At 42.0% G+C, this 18,124-nt stretch overlaps 1 long non-coding RNA gene across 1 annotated transcript; it reads right to left on the reverse strand.

Moving 5' to 3' along the window:
• Positions 1–1,074: 1,074 nt before the first annotated feature.
• On the reverse strand, positions 1,075–10,794 carry LOC127533578 (uncharacterized). Its single transcript, XR_007941337.1, has 2 exons — positions 9,388–10,794; positions 1,075–1,214 (listed from the first exon to the last, which is right to left on the reverse strand). It is a non-coding gene; the product is annotated as an uncharacterized LOC127533578 (long non-coding RNA).
• Between the last annotated feature and the right edge of the window lie 7,330 nt (positions 10,795–18,124).

Raw genomic sequence — 18,124 nt, forward strand, 5'->3', positions numbered from 1 at the left:
ATTTATTTATTGGATCTGGAAAGGATTGTACTCTGATGGTTCCTGAGATCCCTCTGGGCTGCAGGAACCTGTTAGATGCAGAGCTGGTTTAATGATTCTCTGATGATTAAGCATAATTAATTGAGGAGATTACTGGCCTTAGGATTCCTGTCTGTCAGTCTGTAAATATAAAAACATGAAGTGTTCTATGAAAAGTCCAATCTTTGAAAGCTGACATGTAGTTCAGAATCATTTCTTTGTAAATTAGCTGCATCCAGTCATTACCATGACACTGGCAGTGCAACGGTTCAGACCACAGCAGAACCGCAGACCACAGCAGAACCGCAGGGGCAAGTTCAACAATGTACACCAGAGACGCCCACAGAACCATTGAAGTTCCAGTGGAAATTTGCTCCAGCCAAGAGACAACAGAGTCAGCAGCAACCAAGGTAGTCGTAGTGGCCCCCAGACTGGCCACCAGCTGACCACAAATGTCCAGCTATCAAGTCCTAAGGTTCCTGATGCAATGAGCACACTGGCGTCGGCATTCTCCAAAATCACCCTTTAATTTGTGTAAATTTTTTAGTGTCAACACCACCACCGAAACAAATAATTCAAATGACCCAGAAGATGGACAAAATGTCGAAGGCCATGTTCAAGGACCTTCAAAATATGTTTGGCTCTGCAGAAAAGCTGCTGGAGGCAGCCATGAATGTACAATATCCATCTTTTGATGAAGCTGTGGTGTTGGCTTTGAACAACCTTTCCTTTCCCTACTACTCTTTCTTTTTATTCTTTTTATTCCTCCTTTCCTTTCCTTTCCTCTCCTGTCTTGTGTCATGTCTTGTGTCCTGTCTTGTGTTCTCTCTTGTGTCCTGTCTTGTGTTCTCTCTTGTGTCCTGTCTTGTGTCCTGTCCTGCGTCACGTCCTGCGTCCTGTGTGTTCTGTGTTCCCCTCTAAAGAATCGCCACCTTATCGCGGTGGAGGGGTTTGAGTGTCCCTGTGATCCTGGGAGCTATGTTCTCCGGGGCAATAGCCACTGGTAAATTGGCTCTAGGTGAGGGACCAGACAAAGAGCGATTCTGAAAACCCTGATGACATTTAACATTTTTTTTAAATTACATTTTAATCGAATACAATGTTTTCAGTATTTTTTTAAATAGCTGTAAGAATGAGCTAATCATTTTTTATCATGGAGCAATATATAGTGTCACCACAAGGCTTCAGCTCCCAACCTGTTGCAATTCTAGAAATATTAACCCCTCGATTTTAAGATATCAAAGAATAAAAATCAAGAATAAATCTTCAGAAAAATAAAAAAATACAGATGGTCTGAATACCCCTTCTTTTTAACATGTTTTCATTTTTTTTCTACTTCAAAAATAAAACACTTTATATTTGTATTGTCCAAAAAACAGAAACTAGACAATTCCCGCACACGGAAATCGTGGGAGGGGCTCGGGCCGGGCGGCGCTCGGGCCCTCGCGCGACCTCCATCCGGAGCGGGCGCGGGAGAGGCGTATTTCGGCGTTTTCCGGTCCGTCGCAGGCTTTTATTTAGAAATGGTGCTGTGCTTTTATTTTGACAGGCAGAGACAGGAAGATGTCACCTGGTGAAAATTTTGATTGGAGTTACTGTAAAGGTTGTGTGAAGGAGAGAGGTTTTTGTTAGCTGTAAAATGAAATTTTTGTTGACATCCTATGCATGTCCTGGGGGCTAAGCCCCCCTGTCCTTAAAACTGAGTGACGCCTCTGTGGCACTGTAGCAGATGTTCTGAGATGTTTTTTTTTTTTTTTTTCCATCAAGCCAGGGGTTTTTGGAGGGTTCTGTATGGCAAACCATAAATCCGAGCATCACAATATATACATGGCTGAAAAGAAGAGATTTTTTTTTTTTTTGAAGACTAAAAGTCTGGAGGTGAAATTATGACGAAGCACGTCATAAAACATCACTTAGAGAAAACATGGAAGATCGGCAGGAAAAAATCACAACTTGGGTTCGAACCCAAGACGCCCACACCAGAGGCAGGAGCTCAGTGCGCCGAGCTATCACAGACACATACTGACAACTCTTCGTGGCGCCTTCTTGAGTGGCAGACATGCTGCTGACAGCAGTGTTTCTGAACGGGAGCGCAACGTCGAGTTTTGCCGGTCCTTACGGGCTAACCGTTAATCCTAGCTTAAAAGTAAAGTGACCGTGAGCGAGAGGAAGGCTGTGGCTAACCAGAAATGTGATTATTTTCCAGATATTGTGAGAAATGACCGAGCGCCAGCGATTTAAAAACACACTGTCCCTCCATGAGCCAGATGATTCAGTTGACATTGGTGCCTATGGAGAGAAGGGTGCAATTTTGCTGTAAACTGCTGCCTGTCATTTCACTTCAGAAAGAGCTAGGTCTTCAAACTTGGATTAAATTGAACCCCAGGAAAATTGTTTACAATCTGACCAAATGTCATTCTCCTAATACTTGTCATTTGGTCGTGAGAGCGATTCTATCGTGAAAGTTTGAGGCGGATTTTTCACCTCTCCACTCTGCCTCGTCACATGAAGAGAGCAGATTCTGAGAATTTTCACTTTTTTGAGGAGTCACTGAGCAAAAACTGTAAATGTCAGCATGACATAAAATACATCCCTGCGTAGACAAGAGAAATCACTGCGTTTTGATGGTCAAATGAAGTTTCTAGGTGAAAGTATGGCGAAGCAGTGGCGCTGTGAAAACAGGTGACTCTTACGTCTGAGTGATTCAGTAATCCCATTCATTGTCTATTACGCCGCCTTCTTAAGGGGCAGACATGCTCCTGACAGCAGTGTTTCTGAACGGGAGCGCAACGTCGCGTTCTGCCGGTCCTTACGGGCTAACCGTTAATTCTAGCTGAAAAGTAAAGTGACCGTGAGCGAGAGGAAGGCTGTGGCTAACCAGAAATGTGATTATTTTCCAGATATGGTGAGAAATGACCGAGCGCCAGCGATTTAAAAACACACTGTCCCTCCATGAGCCAGATGATTCAGTTGACATTGGTGCCTATGGAGAGAAGGGTGCGACTTTGCTGTAAACCGCTACCTGTCATTTCACTTCAGAAAGAGCTAGGTCTTCAAACTTGGATTCATTTGAATCCCAGGTAGATTGTCTACAATCTGACCAAATTTCATTCTCCTAATACTTGTCGTTTGGTCGTGAGAGCGATTCAATCGTGAAAGTTTCAGGCGGATTTTTCACTTGTCCTTCACTCTGCCTCGTCACATGACCCACTCTAAAGAGAGCAGATTTTGAGAATTTTCACTTTTTTGAGGACTCACTGAGCAAAAACTGTAAATGTCAGCATGACATAAAATACATCCCTTCGTAGACAAGAGAAATCACTGCGTTTTGATGGTTAAATGACGCTTGTAGGTGAAAGTATGGCGAAGCAGTGGCGTTGTGAAAACAGGTGACTCTTACGTCTGAGTGATTCAGTCCTCCCATTCATTGTCTATGTGTAAAATTAATGCAGTTTTTTGCTCATAAGTCTAGCAAATATGAATGAATGTCTTAGAAAAACCATAGCCATCGATTCCCGATAAAACCACACAAGCTGATAAATAATTTGTGTGTGATTTCTCAAAGCCCTGGGAGGAGTAGCGAGCCAAAGTTTTAGGCGGAAGAAGCGGAATAATAAGAAACAAAACCCGGCGGGAGAGCAATAGGTGCTCTGGCATGTTCCATGCCCGAGCCCCTAATTATAGAAGATAAGTCATGTTAATATTCTAACATATTCAAACAACCATACAAATAAAACAGCACAAGTGAAATACTGATGTGAAACCTCAGTTTTTATTATTTATTTGATCTTCCACTTTTCTTTTTTTAATCCAGACAAGGCTTCGAAATGATTTTTTTACCACATCCGCCACGTCGGTCCGCTTTTCATCAACCTAAAATATTCATATACAACCCGGTCTCACAAGGATTCGTGAAACTGTCACTTAAATTAATCTATGGTTTCGTGTATAGGTTTTTCACTATTGTAGGCCTTAGTTTTATTTATTTATTTTTACCTCTAATCGCTATATTTCAGTGTTTTGCAGTGCACTATAGCTGGTAGACCTACATTTTTAGCCACAGCTGCCCTGGGCCAGACTGACTGGCTGCCAATCCACTCCTACAACCCCTCTGACCACCACCAACATTACACAGCATACACATTCATACACCAGTGTAAGTGGCAGCACTGGAGGTAAGGTGGGTAAAGTGTCTTGCATTGGACGAAGGGCTCTGCCACCTGAGCCGTAGCCGCCCCTAATCTAAATACCTCTCTGCATGTTACATTGCACACATACAGACAAGATGTTTGTGTAGATTTTGTTTTTATGTACTTTTGATTTACAATTGAGGAAACAAAAGGAATAAAGTTTTAAAAGAAGTGGCGGCAGACAAAGCGTGTCTAAATAAATGTTATTGCGTTCTTACAATGCATCATATTGTTCATATGGTTTTACTTTAGCTCTGAGTCAAAAATGATTAAAATCCATGAATAATAAAAGAAGGTTATTTTAGAATATCCATCTTAAAATGCAGTGGCGTGGAATAGGTAAGAAAGCACAAAAAGAGGCAATAAAGTAGACATCTTCCTGTGTCAAATATAGTGGGGTCATAAATGACGCCAGTCGGTCATTTTAGTCGCTAAAATAGCTTGGTCGCTTGAGGGTTAATCATCTCAATGATGCGCAAAAAAAGGATGGACTGCACGCTGCCAATAAAATTACAGACAAACATGTCTACTTTGAGAAACACAAGATGAGGTTGTCCCTGGCTGCGCAGACACTGAGTCGCTCTGTGTCAGTGGCTCTCCGCACAATGAGGGATCTTGGGTACTCTCAGTTTAAAGACTGTGAGGCAACGGCAGAATTCATTGAGGTAATACTATTAATGATTATAGAACCAAGTACATGTTTTAAAAAAACAAATAAATAAAATTTGATTTGAGCATCAGGAACAATTTGTTGACAATTCTGACTGATTCTAAATTCAACATCAAAATGTTGTCATAAACCATGATTGTTATGATCTAGGCGGTTGTGAACCCATGCAGCAGGCAATCAGACAGACGGGTGAATTAATGATGATTTAATAAAGCAATATATATATATATATATATATATATATATACATATATATGTATGTATAACAGAAAACTCTTAATCTGGGAAGCAAGGGGAAATAACAGAATGGAGAACTAACTGAATTGAAGTAAGGGCGGACCCGAAGGCCGAGGTAAAAACTAAACACAAATCTAAACTAACCAAGGAAGGGAACTGACTGGAGAATCCGGAAAACAGGGAGAACGGACCAGAGGGAGCCGGAGATGAGGGGCGCAACGATGGCTGAGGAGCAGATTGTCCAAGCGCAGACGGAGGGGAGAAAGCGGAGCCGGCAAGGTAATTTAACTGAGTGAAGTGGAGTCCAGGTAGTGGCGAGCATATGGTGAGAAGCATGAAACAGAGTCCAAACAGCGAAGTGTATGTGGCGACATGCGGTTTGTAGAGTCCAGTGTGCAGCGTACAGAGTGCAATAATCCAGCGGTGAGTGGTGAAGTGAGTCAGGCTTTTATGCTGCCCTGATTACTGATGGAGAGCAGCCGCGCTCTGTCACAGCCGCTGGTGATTAGGCTGATTGCCGAGTAGGAGAGGGAGGAATCATGACAATGATATTGCATGTTCATCATAAACACAAAAGGTTGTACATAACCTTACACATACCTTCACAGATGTTTGAGTGGTAAAGCTCTGAAATTTACTGTAGTACAAAGCAGACCTATGGAAATAAGGAAGTCAAGCAAATACTAATACTTGCATATTAACTCATTGTACATACAGTTTAGAAATAAGTACTCTGTTCTCTGTATATTTTGAATGGATGAGTGTTGATTTCAACTATCTGATACCTAATGAAACTCTGTAATGATAGTGATTTAGATGCCGATATTTCTTTATAGATGATTGACAGGCTGTTTGACATAATGAATGGACGCAATCCTCGTGCCAAAGGATTCAAAGCTCCCTTGGGTTTTACTTTCTCTTTTCTTTTACTTTCTTTTACTTTTACTTTCTTTTTCCGTACTTTTATCGCTCCACTTGTGATATTTTCTCACTTTTTGTCCTTTCTGTCTTTGTGAAGCTATGAGATGTAAATAAAACTGAATTGAATTGAAAAGTTCTGATCCTAACAACTAAATGTTCATTTAATCTTAGGATTTCTATTAGTTAGACGTTGAAGCCACTGTTGTTTTTAACACATAAATGTGAGCATTCTCCATATGAAATAAAAATAAAATTGTGCAAAAATATAGCTGATTCTCCTGTAAACTGAGGAGCTGCAGAGCTTCTTCTAGAACAACAGCCGATGCAACAAGAGAAGCACAAGAAGAAAGCAAAGATGGCCGCTGTTCATCCGTTCTCCTTCAAACAAATGATGAAATATAATAATAAACACATTAAAACACATTAACACACACTATAAACACATTAGCACACACCATAAGCACTTTAAAACACACAGAAAACACAATAACACACTAAAGACAGGTTAAAGTCATCAAGTAATGAAACAATTTTATAATTAACATTTAAAATACATTGAGAATGTGGTTATGTTTTCCTCTGCTGTCAGATCAACTCTGTGTGTGTGTGTGTGTGTGTGTGTGTGTGTGTGTGTGTGTGTGTGTTCATCATCATCAAAAAATGCACATTGAATGTGCATTGATACACATTCAATGTGCACATTCAAAAAATGCACATTGAATGTGCATTTTTTGAATGTCTTTGATCTCTGTGATGTCATCACAACTGACAGAAAGTCCACAAGTGACAGAAAGTCCACAAGTGTAACTCAATAACTCAGTAACAGAGTCAGTTCAACCCACGATTTCTCGTGATTAGCTGCGATTTTTAACACTCACCGGACTTTAGCAGAGAAGAACCGGAGTTTGTGTGCACTACACAAAATGCACCGCTACAACAACCTGTGCCTTGGAAATCTTTCTATTTCCAAGGCACCAAGAGATGCCACCACAGCCAAGGAACCAAAGAGGAATTCTTCTGATTTGTGGGTCCTGCGCACGCAACAGAGATACCAGCTGTTGGCTCGCTACCGCAGAATCTCAGAGTCAGTGATTGATGAGGGTGTTAAACGTACGGCACATGGGTCACACAGGAGAGCTATTGCATCCATGGATTTGTTGGCACTGCGTAAACATCGCAGATATGAATTGCTTGCCAGCCGCCGAAAAATCACAGGCTCACTGGACGAGAAAGACAATGTTTCCAAGGCAAAACCTGCCATTGGAACAACTCGGAGCAGCAACCCAGGTAGCTGCACCTCCAGACACCCAGACATGAGAGGAAGCAAGAGAAGAGCCATCGCCTCCATGGATTTGCAGGCACTGCGTAAACATCGCAGACATGAACTGCTTGCCAGCCGCCGAAAAATCACAGGCTCACTGGACGAGAAAGACAATGTTTCCAAGGCAAAACCTGCCATTGGAACAACTCGGAGCAGCAACCCAGGTAGCTGCACCTCCAGACACCCAGACATGAGAGGAAGCAAGAGAAGAGCCATCGCCTCCATGGATTTGCAGGCACTGCGTAAACATCGCAGATATGAATTGCTTGCCAGCCGCCGAAAAATCACAGGCTCACTGGACGAGAAAGACAATGTTTCCAAGGCAAAACCTGCCATTGGAACAACTCGGAGCAGCAACCCAGGTAGCTGCACCTCCAGACACCCAGACATGAGAGGAAGCAAGAGAAGAGCCATCGCCTCCATGGATTTGCAGGCACTGCGTAAATATCGCAGACATGAACTGCTTGCCAGCCGCCGAAAAATCACAGGCTCACCGGATGAGGAAGACGATGTTTCCAAGGCAAAACCTGCCATTGGAACAACTCGGAGCAGCAACCCAGGTAGCTGCACCTCCGGAGACCAAGACATGAGCGGAACCAACAGAAGAGCCATCGACAATGGTTCGACTAAAAGTAAAAAACCATACCGCGCCGTTCCGTTTAACAGAAGAATGGCTGACCAACTGTCACATCTCAGCCATGGTAGAAACTCTGACTCGGCACCCAACAGAAATTCCTCTGATAGGAAGGCAAATCACAGACATGAACAGCGCGCCCAGTTTCAAAGAAGGCAGCGCCCTCCTGCAGCTGTGCAACGATGTGGGCCTCAAGGGGTGAGCGTTGCAAGACAACAACCCCATGCCAGCCGCAACACTAGGAATCGAGTTGCACGCAGGCAGTGGAACACTGGTCGTGCATGGGCTTGGCAGAGGTATCCCAGCTACCAAAGGCTGACCAATCCAAGGCCCACTTGGTACAACAGACCAGCGTACCAAGCTGATTATCATCGCAGACCCTTTTACAGAAACGCTTCTCGTGCAGGCTTTGCACAGAGACAGCACAGTGGCAAATTCTGTCACTGCAAAGGCCAAGTAAAAAGGGACAACCAGCAACGGTTCAGACCACAGCAGAACCGCAGGGGCAAGTTCAACAATGTACACCAGAGACGCCCACAGAACCATTGAAGTTCCAGTGGAAATTTGCTCCAGCCAAGAGACAACAGAGTCAGCAGCAACCAAGGTAGTCGTAGTGGCCCCCAGACTGGCCACCAGCTGACCACAAATGTCCAGCTATCAAGTCCTAAGGTTCCTGATGCAATGAGCACACTGGCGTCGGCATTCTCCAAAATCACCCTTTAATTTGTGTAATTTTTTTAGTGTCAACACCACCACCGAAACAAATAATTCAAATGACCCAGAAGATGGACAAAATGTCGAAGGCCATGTTCAAGGACCTTCAAAATATGTTTGGCTCTGCAGAAAAGCTGCTGGAGGCAGCCATGAATGTACAATATCCATCTTTTGATGAAGCTGTGGTGTTGGCTTTGAACAACCTTTCCTTTCCCTACTACTCTTTCTTTTATTCTTTTTATTCTTTCTATTCCTCCTTTCCTTTCCTTTCCTCTCCTGTCTTGTGTCATGTCTTGTGTCCTGTCTTGTGTCATGTCTTGTGTCCTGTCTTGTGTTCTCTCTTGTGTCCTGTCTTGTGTCCTGTCCTGCGTCATGTCCTGCGTCCTGTGTGTTCTGTGTTCCCCTCTAAAGAATCGCCACCTTATCGCGGTGGAGGGGTTTGAGTGTCCCTGTGATCCTGGGAGCTATGTTCTCCGGGGCAATAGCCACTGGTAAATTGGCTCTAGGTGAGGGACCAGACAAAGAGCGATTCTGAAAACCCTGATGACATTTAACTTTTTTTTTAATTACATTTTAATCGAATACAATGTTTTCAGTATTTTTTAAATAGCTGTAAGAATGAGCTAATCATTTTTTATCATGGAGCAATATATAGTGTCACCACAAGGCTTCAGCTCCCAACCTGTTGCAATTCTAGAAATATTAACCTCTCGATTTTAAGATATCAAAGAATAAAAATCAAGAATAAATCTTCAGAAAAATAAAAAAATACAGATGGTCTGAATACCCCTTCTTTTTAACATGTTTTCATTTTTTTTCTACTTCAAAAATAAAACACTTTATATTTGTATTGTCCAAAAAACAGAAATTATAGAAGATAAGTCATGTTAATATTCTAACATATTCAAACAACCATACAAATAAAACAGCACAAGTGAAATACTGATGTGAAACCTCAGTTTTTATTATTTATTTGATCTTCCACTTTTCTTTTTTTAATCCAGACAAGGCTTCGAAATGATTTTTTTACCACATCCGCCACGTCGGTCCGCTTTTCATCAACCTAAAATATTCATATACAACCCGGTCTCACAAGGATTCGTGAAACTGTCACGTAAATTAATCTATGGTTTCGTGTATAGGTTTTTCACTATTGTAGGCCTTAGTTTTATTTATTTATTTTTACCTCTAATCGCTATATTTCAGTGTTTTGCAGTGCACTATAGCTGGTAGACCTACATTTTTAGCCACAGCTGCCCTGGGCCAGACTGACTGGCTGCCAATCCACTCCTACAACCCCTCTGACCACCACCAACATTACACAGCATACACATTCATACACCAGTGTAAGTGGCAGCACTGGAGGTAAGGTGGGTAAAGTGTCTTGCATTGGACGAAGGGCTCTGCCACCTGAGCCGTAGCCGCCCCTAATCTAAATACCTCTCTGCATGTTACATTGCACACATACAGACAAGATGTTTGTGTAGATTTTGTTTTTATGTACTTTTGATTTACTATTGAGGAAACAAAAGGAATAAAGTTTTAAAAGAAGTGGCGGCAGACAAAGCGTGTCTAAATAAATGTTATTGCGTTCTCACAATGCATCATATTGTTCATATGGTTTTACTTTAGCTCTGAGTCAAAAATGATTAAAATCCATGAATAATAAAAGAAGGTTATTTTAGAATATCCATCTTAAAATGCAGTGGCGTGGAATAGGTAAGAAAGCACAAAAAGAGGCAATAAAGTAGACATCTTCCTGTGTCAAATATAGTGGGGTCATAAATGACGCCAGTCGGTCATTTTAGTCGCTAAAATAGCTTGGTCGCTTGAGGGTTAATCATCTCAATGATGCGCAAAAAAAGGATGGACTGCACGCTGCCAATAAAATTACAGACAAACATGTCTACTTTGAGAAACACAAGATGAGGGTGTCCCTGGCTGCGCAGACACTGAGTCGCTCTGTGTCAGTGGCTCTCCGCACAATGAGGGATCTTGGGTACTCTCAGTTTAAAGACTGTGAGGCAACGGCAGAATTCATTGAGGTAATACTATTAATGATTATAGAACCAAGTACATGTTTTAAAAAAACAAAAAATAAAATTTGATTTGAGCATCAGGAACAATTTGTTGACAATTCTGACTGATTCTAAATTCAACATCCAAATGTTGTCATAAACCATGATTGTTATGATCTAGGCGGTTGTGAACCCATGCAGCAGGCAATCAGACAGACGGGTGAATTAATGATGATTTAATAAAGCAATATATATATATATATATATATATATATATATATATATATATATATATGTATAACAGAAAACTCTTAATCTGGGAAGCAAGGGGAAATAACAGAATGGAGAACTAACTGAATTGAAGTAAGGGCGGACCCGAAGGCCGAGGTAAAAACTAAACACAAATCTAAACTAACCAAGGAAGGGAACTGACTGGAGAATCCGGAAAACAGGGGGAACGGACCAGAGGGAGCCGGAGATGAGGGGCGCAACGATGGCTGAGGAGCAGATTGTCCAAGCGCAGACGGAGGGGAGAAAGCGGAGCCGGCAAGGTAATTTAACTGAGTGAAGTGGAGTCCAGGTAGTGGCGAGCATATGGTGAGAAGCATGAAACAGAGTCCAAACAGCGAAGTGTATGTGGCGACATGCGGTTTGTAGAGTCCAGTGTGCAGCGTACAGAGTGCAATAATCCAGCGGTGAGTGGTGAAGTGAGTCAGGCTTTTATGCTGCCCTGATTACTGATGGAGAGCAGCCGCGCTCTGTCACAGCCGCTGGTGATGAGGCTGATTGCCGAGTAGGAGAGGGAGGAATCATGACAATGATATTGCATGTTCATCATAAACACAAAAGGTTGTACATAACCTTACACATACCTTCACAGATGTTTGAGTGGTAAAGCTCTGAAATTTACTGTAGTACAAAGCAGACCTATGGAAATAAGGAAGTCAAGCAAATACTAATACTTGCATATTAACTCATTGTACATACACTTTAGAAATAAGTACTCTGTTCTCTGTATATTTTGAATAGATGAGTGTTGATTTCAACTATCTGATACCTAATGAAACTCTGTAATGATAGTGATTTAGATGCCGATATTTCTTTATAGATGATTGACAGGCTGTTTGACATAATGAATGGACGCAATCCTCGTGCCAAAGGATTCAAAGCTCCCTTGGGTTTTACTTTCTTTTTCTTTTACTTTCTCTTTTCTTTTACTTTCTTTTTCGGTACTTTTATCGCTCCACTTGTGATATTTTCTCACTTTTTGTCCTTTCTGTCTTTGTGAAGCTATGAGATGTAAATAAAACTGAATTGAATTGAAAAGTTCTGATCCTAACAACTAAATGTTCATTTAATCTTAGGATTTCTATTAGTTAGACGTTGAAGCCACTGTTGTTTTTAACACATAAATGTGAGCATTCTCCATATGAAATAAAAATAAAATTGTGCAAAAATATAGCTGATTCTCCTGTAAACTGAGGAGCTGCAGAGCTTCTTCTAGAACAACAGCCGATGCAACAAGAGAAGCACAAGAAGAAAGCAAAGATGGCTGCTGTTCATCCGTTCTCCTTCAAACAAATGATGAAATATAATAATAAACACGTTAAAACACATTAACACACACTATAAACACATTAGCACACACCATAAGCACATTAAAACACACAAAAACACATTAACACACTAAAGACAGGTTAAAGTCATCAAGTAATGAAACAATTTTATAATTAACATTTAAAATACATTGAGAATGTGGTTATGTTTTCCTCTGCTGTCAGATCAACTCTGTGTGTGTGTGTGTGTGTGTGTGTGTGTGTGTTCATCATCATCAAAAAATGCACATTGAATGTGCATTGATACACATTCAATGTGCACATTCAAAAAATGCACATTGAATGTGCATTTTTTGAATGTCTTTGATCTCTGTGATGTCATCACAACTGACAGAAAGTTCACAAGTGTAACTCAATAACTCAGTAACAGAGTCAGTTCAACCCACGATTTCTCGTGATTAGCTGCGATTTTTAACACTCACCGGACTTTAGCAGAGAAGAACCGGAGTTTGTGTGCACTACACAAAATGCACCGCTACAACAACCTGTGCCTTGGAAATCTTTCTATTTCCAAGGCACCAAGAGATGCCACCACAGCCAAGGAACCAAAGAGGAATTCTTCTGATTTGTGGGTCCTGCGCACGCAACAGAGATACCAGCTGTTGGCTCGCTACCGCAGAATCTCAGAGTCAGTGATTGATGAGGGTGTTAAACTTACGGCACATGTGTCACACAGGAGAGCTATTGCATCCATGGATTTGTTGGCACTGCGTAAACATCGCAGATATGAATTGCTTGCCAGCCGCCGAAAAATCACAGGCTCACTGGACGAGAAAGACAATGTTTCCAAGGCAAAACCTGCCATTGGAACAACTCGGAGCAGCAACCCAGGTAGCTGCACCTCCAGACACCCAGACATGAGAGGAAGCAAGAGAAGAGCCATCGCCTCCATGGATTTGCAGGCACTGCGTAAATATCGCAGACATGAACTGCTTGCCAGCCGCCGAAAAATCACAGGCTCACTGGACGAGAAAGACAATGTTTCCAAGGCAAAACCTGCCATTGGAACAACTCGGAGCAGCAACCCAGGTAGCTGCACCTCCAGACACCCAGACATGAGAGGAAGCAAGAGAAGAGCCATCGCCTCCATGGATTTGCAGGCACTGCGTAAATATCGCAGACATGAACTGCTTGCCAGCCGCCGAAAAATCACAGGCTCACTGGACGAGAAAGACAATGTTTCCAAGGCAAAACCTGCCATTGGAACAACTCGGAGCAGCAACCCAGGTAGCTGCACCTCCAGACACCCAGACATGAGAGGAAGCAAGAGAAGAGCCATCGCCTCCATGGATTTGCAGGCACTGCGTAAATATCGCAGACATGAACTGCTTGCCAGCCGCCGAAAAATCACAGGCTCACTGGACGAGAAAGACAATGTTTCCAAGGCAAAACCTGCCATTGGAACAACTCGGAGCAGCAACCCAGGTAGCTGCACCTCCAGACACCCAGACATGAGAGGAAGCAAGAGAAGAGCCATCGCCTCCATGGATTTGCAGGCACTGCGTAAATATCGCAGACATGAACTGCTTGCCAGCCTCCGAAAAATCACAGGCTCACCGGATGAGGAAGACGATGTTTCCAAGGCAAAACCTGCCATTGGAACAACTCGGAGCAGCAACCCAGGTAGCTGCACCTCCGGAGACCAAGACATGAGCGGAACCAACAGAAGAGCCATCGACAATGGTTCGACTAAAAGTAAAAACCATACCGCGCCGTTCCGTTTAACAGAAGAATGGCTGACCAACTGTCACATCTCAGCCATGGTAGAAACTCTGACTCGGCACCCAACAGAAATTCCTCTGATAGGAAGGCAAATCACAGACATGAACAGCGCGCCCAGTTTCAAAGAAGGCAGCGCCCTCCTGCAGCTGTGCAACGATGTGGGCCTCAAGGGGTGAGCGTTGCAAGACAACAACCCCATGCCAGCCGCAACACTAGGAATCGAGTTGCACGCAGGCAGTGGAACACTGGTCGTGCATGGGCTTGGCAGAGGTATCCCAGCTACCAAAGGCTGACCAATCCAAGGCCCACTTGGTACAACAGACCAGCGTACCAAGCTGATTATCATCGCAGACCCTTTTACAGAAACGCTTCTCGTGCAGGCTTTGCACAGAGACAGCACAGTGGCAAATTCTGTCACTGCAAAGGCCAAGTAAAAAGGGACAACCAGCAACGGTTCAGACCACAGCAGAACCGCAGGGGCAAGTTCAACAATGTACACCAGAGACGCCCACAGAACCATTGAAGTTCCAGTGGAAATTTGCTCCAGCCAAGAGACAACAGAGTCAGCAGCAACCAAGGTAGTCGTAGTGGCCCCCAGACTGGCCACCAGCTGACCACAAATGTCCAGCTATCAAGTCCTAAGGTTCCTGATGCAATGAGCACACTGGCGTCGGCATTCTCCAAAATCACCCTTGAATTTGTGTACATTTTTTTAGTGTCAACACCACCACCGAAACAAATAATTCAAATGACCCAGAAGATGGACAAAATGTCGAAGGCCATGTTCAAGGACCTTCAAAATATGTTTGGCTCTGCAGAAAAGCTGCTGGAGGCAGCCATGAATGTACAATATCCATCTTTTGATGAAGCTGTGGTGTTGGCTTTGAACAACCTTTCCTTTCCCTACTACTCTTTCTTTTTATTCTTTTATTCTTTCTATTCCTCCTTTCCTTCCTTTCCTTTCCTCTCCTGTCTTGTGTCATGTCTTGTGTCCTGTCTTGTGTTCTCTCTTGTGTCCTGTCTTGTGTCCTGTCCTGCGTCATGTCCTGCGTCCTGTGTGTTCTGTGTTCCCCTCTAAAGAATCGCCACCTTATCGCGGTGGAGGGGTTTGAGTGTCCCTGTGATCCTGGGAGCTATGTTCTCCGGGGCAATAGCCACTGGTAATTGGCTCTAGGTGAGGGACCAGACAAAGAGCGATTCTGAAAACCCTGATGACATTTAACATTTTTTTTTAATTACATTTTAATCGAATACAATGTTTTCAGTATTTTTTTAAATAGCTGTAAGAATGAGCTAATCATTTTTTATCATGGAGCAATATATAGTGTCACCACAAGGCTTCAGCTCCCAACCTGTTGCAATCTAGAAATATTAACCTCTCGATTTTAAAGATATCAAAGAATAAAAATCAAGAATAAATCTTCAGAAAAATAAAAAAATACAGATGGTCTGAATACCCCTTCTTTTTAACATGTTTTCATTTTTTTTCTACTTCAAAAATAAAACACTTTATATTTGTATTGTCCCAAAAAACAGAATTATAGAAGATAAGTCATGTTAATATTCTAACATATTCAAACAACCATACAAAATAAAACAGCACAAGTGAAATACTGATGTGAAACCTCAGTTTTTAATTATTTATTTGATCTTCCACTTTTCTTTTTTTTAATCCAGACAAGGCTTCGAAATGATTTTTTTACCACATCCGCCACGTCGGTCCGCTTTTCATCACCATAAACTATTCACTCTCCGGTCTTCACAAGGATTCGTGAAACTGTCACGTAAATTAATCTATGGTTTCGTGTATAGGTTTTTCACTATTGTAGGCCTTAGTTTTATTTATTTATTTTTACCTCTAATCGCTATATTTCAGTGTTTTGCAGTGCACTATAGCTGGTAGACCTACATTTTTAGCCACAGCTGCCCTGGGCCAGACTGACTGGCTGCCAATCCACTCCTACAACCCCTCTGACCACCACCAACATTACACAGCATACACATTCATACACCAGTGTAAGTGCAGCACTGGAGGTAAGGTGGGTAAAGTGTCTTGCAATTGGACGAAGGGCTCTGCCACCTGAGCCGTAGCCGCCCCTAATTCTAAATACCTCTCTGCATGTTACATTGCACACATACAGACAAGATGTTTGTGTAGATTTTGTTTTTATGTACTTTTGATTTACAATTGAGGAAACAAAAGGAATAAAGTTTTAAAAGAAGTGGCGGCAGACCAAAGCGTGTCTAATAAAATGTTATTTGCGTTCTTACAATGCATCATATTGTTCATATGGTTTTACTTTAGCTCTGAGTCAAAAATGATTAAAATCCATGAATAATAAAAGAAGGTTATTTTAGAATATCCATTCTTAAATGCAGTGGCGTGGAATAGGTAAGAAAGCACAAAAAGAGGCAATAAAGTAGACATCTTCCTGTGTCAAATATAGTGGGGTCATAAATGACGCCAGTCCGGTCATTTTAGTCGCTAAAATAGCTTGGTCGCTTGAGGGTTAATCATCTCAATGATGCGCAAAAAAAGGATGGACTGCACGCTGCCAATAAAATTACAGACAAACATGTCTACTTTGAGAAACACAAGATGAGGGTTGTCCCTGGCTGCGCAGACACTGAGTCGCTCTGTGTCAGTGGCTCTCCGCACAATGAGGGATCTTGGGTACTCTCAGTTTAAAGACTGTGAGGCAACGGCAGAATTCATTGAGGTAATACTATTAATGATTATAGAACCAAGTACATGTTTTAAAAAAACAAATAAATAAAATTTGATTTGAGCATCAGGAACAATTTGTTGACAATTCTGACTGATTCTAAATTCAACATCAAAATGTTGTCATAAAACCATGATTGTTATGATCTAGGCGGTTGTGAACCCATGCAGCAGGCAATCAGACAGACGGGTGAATTAATGATGATTTAATAAAGCATATATATATATATATATATATATATATACATATATATGTATGTATACAGAAAACTCTTAATCTGGGAAGCAAGGGGAAATAACAGAATGGAGAACTAACTGAATTGAAGTAAGGGCGGACCCGAAGGCCGAGGTAAAAACTAAACACAAATCTAAACTAACCAAGGAGGGAACTGACTGGAGAATCCGGAAAAACAGGGAGAACGGACCAGAGGGAGCCGGAGATGAGGGGCGCAACGATGGCTGAGGAGCAGATTGTCCAAGCGCAGACGGAGGGGAGAAAGCGGAGCCGGCAAGGTAATTTAACTGAGTGAAGTGGAGTCCAGGTAGTGGCGAGCATATGGTGAGAAGCATGAAACAGAGTCCAAACAGCGAAGTGTATGTGGCGACATGCGGTTTGTAGAGTCCAGTGTGCAGCGTACAGAGTGCAATAATCCAGCGGTGAGTGGTGAAGTGAGTCAGGCTTTTATGCTGCCCTGATTACTGATGGAGAGCAGCCGCGCTCTGTCACAGCCGCTGGTGATTAGGCTGATTGCCGAGTAGGAGAGGGAGGAATCATGACAATGATATTGCATGTTCATCATAAACACAAAAGGTTGTACATAACCTTACACATACCTTCACAGATGTTTGAGTGGTAAAGCTCTGAAATTTACTGTAGTACAAAGCAGACCTATGGAAATAAGGAAGTCAAGCAAATACTAATACTTGCATATTAACTCATTGTACATACAGTTTAGAAATAAGTACTCTGTTCTCTGTATATTTTGAATGGATGAGTGTTGATTTCAACTATCTGATACCTAATGAAACTCTGTAATGATAGTGATTTAGATGCCGATATTTCTTTATAGATGATTGACAGGCTGTTTGACATAATGAATGGACGCAATCCTCGTGCCAAAGGATTCAAAGCTCCCTTGGGTTTTACTTTCTCTTTTCTTTTACTTTCTTTTACTTTTACTTTCTTTTTCCGTACTTTTATCGCTCCACTTGTGATATTTTCTCACTTTTTGTCCTTTCTGTCTTTGTGAAGCTATGAGATGTAAATAAAACTGAATTGAATTGAAAAGTTCTGATCCTAACAACTAAATGTTCATTTAATCTTAGGATTTCTATTAG

This window comes from Acanthochromis polyacanthus, chromosome 4 (genome assembly GCF_021347895.1).
Source record: "Acanthochromis polyacanthus isolate Apoly-LR-REF ecotype Palm Island chromosome 4, KAUST_Apoly_ChrSc, whole genome shotgun sequence".
NCBI lineage: Eukaryota > Metazoa > Chordata > Actinopteri > Pomacentridae > Acanthochromis > Acanthochromis polyacanthus.